The sequence below is a fragment of the Symsagittifera roscoffensis genome, chromosome 6, assembly GCF_963678635.1.
Source record: "Symsagittifera roscoffensis chromosome 6, txSymRosc1.1, whole genome shotgun sequence".
NCBI classification, from domain to species: Eukaryota; Metazoa; Xenacoelomorpha; order Acoela; family Convolutidae; genus Symsagittifera; species Symsagittifera roscoffensis.
This window is the reverse complement of record NC_087067.1, coordinates 30,809,768-30,814,544: the sequence shown is the minus strand read 5'-3', so window position 1 is coordinate 30,814,544 and position 4,777 is coordinate 30,809,768. Positions and strand designations below refer to the sequence as shown.

Below are 4,777 nucleotides of genomic sequence, written 5' to 3'. Positions count from 1 at the left end.
AAACGTTCATCATGGAAGGAATATAGCAGTAGGCCACATCACAGGGAATATCCAGATTTATTGAAGCTTGACCTGCAACTACAAACACCCACAGCAAAATATCGGATACCACCAAAAGCAAAACTCGTTTCTACCACTAAAAACTCGACATGTCGTAAATTACATTTGATCTATTTGAGTGACTTAATAAATTATAATCCTTGTTTGTATATTTTGATTCTTCTTAATTAAATCTTTCATCTGTTCTTGTCAGCTTAATATCTGGCATGCTGGGCATTGCCTGGCACCAATATTAAACTAATTTTTACTTCCCGAGTTGACACCGAAGCTTGCAATAAGCCTTCTTTGCAATGTATCAAAAATACTAGAGAAACTTACCTTTGATGAACTTTATAATCTAACCAACAAACACTTGCATGAAGCCCAACATAATTTCCGTAAAATGCGATCGGTGATGACTCAATTTCTACAATTTCTTGACCATCTGTACCAAAAACATGACATTTCAACTGAAACGGAACTTTATGTTCTCTACCTAGATTTTCGTAAGGCATTTGACAGCGTTCCTCACCAAAAATTAATTGATAAAATACAACAATTTGGAACTGGCGGAAACTTCGTGAAACTAATTGCAAGTCACTTAACAAGCAGGGGACAATATGTGAAAATAAACGATAAGCGCTCCCCAACAGCATCAGTAACTAATGGTGTGCCACAAGGGTCAATCATTGGACCCCTATTATTTATGCTATTTATAAATGATTTACCAACTATATTTAAAAACAGCGAATCTTTTGGGTATGCAGATGATTTCAAACTTGCAAATACTGACCCTTGTACTCTACAAGAAGACATAAAAAGAATAGAAAAATGGTGCTCAGACAACGAAATGAAACTCAATAGTGATAAATGCTATTTACTACAAATCAAAACGAAATGCGAAATTGATAATTTGACGCTAAAGACCAATCGCCTAAGTTGTAAAAAAAGAAAAAAAGATCTAGGCTTATAATGGCGACGAACTTAAATTGGAAAGCAAATTGTGATAAAAGATGTTCCAAAGCCTGGAGAGCTTTCTATTTTCTAAAACGCAACGTATCGAAACTAGCAAACAAATATATGAAACTGAACGCATACAAAGGGTATAGAGTCCCTGTAATAGCATACGCATCTCAGGCATGGTCAGCAAACAAAGGTGAAATGAGGGATATCGAAAAAATCCAAAAACGGGCCACCTCATGGATACTTGGCATATGGGAAAATTACAACAATAGATCAAAACAACTAGAACTCCTGCATCTATCTATGTACTTCGAACAACACGATGCCCTACTCTTACTATCCATCATGCAAGGAAATAATAACATCAGAAAACCCGTAGCAATAAAGAACAACCCTGGAAATTACATCAATACAAGACAAACCAGTGGTAATCAAATATATATTGAAAAAACAAGAACAAAAAAAGCCGAAGAAAACTTCTGGAAGAGATCTAGCAGACTGTTAAACATCATTACAAAGAAAACAAACTACGAGATTAGCGAGCTGACGAAGCCGGTTTTAACAAAAATCTACTGGAAATTTTTTGAACAATCTAGTGAAATAAACTCATGCACATGGAAAATCATCTGCAATTGTGGCAATTGCAATCCGATGCAGAAAATATAAGTGACCAAAACTAGGGGGTGCAAACCCTTGAGCCAAGAGCTCTAAAGACTGACCTACTACTACTACAACAAGCCACCAGACAGAAAATGAAACAAAAGCCACTAAACCGAAAAAAAAAATTCGAAAAAACCATAACCAAAAATTTTCCAGAAAAACCAAAACTACAAATTTACAGTTTAACAAAAACACGTCCAAAAACACAGTAACTGACGTTTAATAAGAACTCAGACACAAAAAAATCCGAAAATCTAAATTTTTACGCTCCCCCCTCCGGAAACACGCAAAAGCGTAAAAAGCTATTATTCCTTTAAAACAACGCTTAACTAGGTCACTTAGTCGATAAAACATAAGCAAAAACAAATGAAGCCAAACCAGCAAAAAAAAACGAAAAAAAATTACAACCTTAGTAAGTTTACAAGTTACAGTAACAAATCAAAACTCTTTCAATTACAATAAAAATTAATTACAGCCCCGCGAAAATCCGTAACAAGGTAACTAAGCCGACCAAATATAAGCAGACACACAACAGGTCAATTTTTCGAAACGGAATATTTCCCTTTTGAATAAAAAAAGTTCTGGCCAGATTCGAACACAGGACCTTCGCCACCTCGGGCGTAGTATTTTTCTCAAAAACCATGTGTGCCTGAAAATGTAATAAAGTTAGATTTTGATGTAAGCCAAGCTTCTCATATTTTTCTGTAAATATTTTTTAAAACAAGATAATTCCGCGATGCGGAAACTGAGCCGACAAAACATAATCAGACTAACGATAGTCCAAAAATTTATTTGAAACGGAACTGTCAGTAGTAAGTAGACCGGTAGTTTAACTTAAACTTGCACGTGAATGAAGTCTAGTGATTCAAATGATTTTGTTAATTAAGTTGTTAACCCGAAAAACAATCTATATTTCAGTTTTATAACGCTTGCTTATCGCCAGCGTAAATACGATCTACAATTTTAGGAGACCTATCTTCCACAAAGAATCAGCCTTTTAACGAAGACAAGTTTTAAACGAAGACAAGGACACATACCACCCATAAACCCATCCATAAAAAAACCAACACAACTCATGTACGTCTTGATTAAGGTCATTGGCTTTTTAAAGCGCTACAGAAGACTAACAAAGACAAGGACATGCTCTCAGCAACAAACTTAATTTATCAGAAGATCTTATTAAATAGATTCAACTGGCGTTATTGTATGACAAATCAATTTTGTCAGTTGAAAGAACTGCTGGAGAATGTAAATACGATGAAATGATTGCATGATTGCTTATTAAATAGACGAATGATGCCAAATGGTTTATTTTGTGGGGCCAGCTCCCTGAATTATCTGAAGTCATCACTGGACAGAGAAGTGATGACTTATCTGAAGTCATCACTTTGTGGGGGCCAGCTCCCTGAATTATCTGAAGTCATCACTGGGGCACAGAGAACGTTTACGATTTGCAAGACAATCCATAGCCATCTCCGGGCTTTCATTGAACCCTTATTCAAAGAATCCTCTGAAGATAGTGCAAAATCTAGTAAAAAGACAGGGTGTGCTCCGACTTCGATCAAATCTTGTCATCTGGCATGACACAATAAACAACTCACTGACAAAACACCGAAGTAACTACAATCCATTAACGAACATATTCCACCCCCTCACCCCATCTCAACTAGTCGAAGAGCTTAGGCATCTAAACAACACCCACAAGATAGAGGCCATCGTCTGCACTCGCAGAGAAGGTACACACGATATTTACGAAGAGCTCAACTCCAGCGGAATCTTGGTAATTGACGCCATTAGAGATCTCATATCCAGTAGAAAACGGAAGGATATCCAGCTTAAGTACGAAATCGCAAAAGTCCATCCCGACATTGTCATTGAAAAGCGGCTCGTTAATACAATAATCCGAAACAAATCAGACCTTACTGGACTCAAGAAAAGCAGGAAGAAGAGACTGAGCTACAAGAACAACAAGAAGTCAAGAATCGAAAGCGACCAGAGCACAAAAGAAAGCAATAAGAAGCTGAGCAAGAAACAAAAGGACAGGCTCAAGAAGCGTATCGCCCTTGGACTCCAAAAATAAGTAAGACTCTCCTCGCCTTTAATTATATTCTTGTTGAGTACTTGTGATTCTAACCGCCCCAGTGCATCCATAGGAATTAAGTTTCCTAGGAAGCGCGGGAAAGTCAGAGCATAAGTAGATATATACCCAACCGAGTTGAACTAAACCCAGTACATCTATAGGAATTCAGTTTTCTTAAGAAGTGCGGGTAAATTTCAACTTCGGTTTGTCAATTCCAACCTGTGTTCCAACAATCTCAGTGCATTCTTGGGAATTAAGTTTCTTAGAAAGCGCGGGATAGTAGGAGCTCACGTTTTGCAAACAAGGCCTTTACCCCTAGTGCATCGTAGGAATTAAGTTTCTTACGAAGCGCAGGAGATAAGGGTCTCTTTTCCATTCCTTTTCTATTCCTACACATTCCACTTCCCCAATATATTCCACAATGGCGCCATCAAAACCGAAAAACTGCTGCAAAACATGCACAAATCCCATAACGGCACGGGATGCCGTGTTTCTATGTGTCTCATGCGGAGACTCAATGCACTTGACCCCTAAGTGCACCGAAATGAGTGAACGAGCAATCTTCGGGATAAGTGAGGTCAGCCAAAACCTCCTACTTATCTGCAACGCGTGTGTCCGCCTAAACCATAGGGACCGCATGCTGGACAAACTTGCATCCAATCTTCCACAAAGAATCAGCCTTTTAACGAAGACAAGTTTTAAACGAAGACAAGGACACATACCACCCATAAACCCATCCATAAAAAAACCAACACAACTCATGTACGTCTTGATTAAGGTCATTGGCTTTTTAAAGCGCTACAGAAGACTAACAAAGACAAGGACATGCTCTCAGCAACAAACTTAATTTATCAGAAGATCTTATTAAATAGATTCAACTGGCGTTATTGTATGACAAATCAATTTTGTCAGTTGAAAGAACTGCTGGAGAATGTAAATACGATGAAATGATTGCATGATTGCTTATTAAATAGACGAATGATGCCAAATGGTTTACTTTGTGGGGCCAGCTCCCTGAATTATCTGAAGTCATCA

General features: G+C 37.7%; 1 pseudogene; it reads left to right on the top strand.

Moving 5' to 3' along the window:
- Positions 1-208: 208 nt before the first annotated feature.
- Positions 209-378, top strand: LOC134849791 (U2 spliceosomal RNA; annotated as a pseudogene).
- The last annotated feature ends 4,399 nt before the right edge of the window (positions 379-4,777 follow it).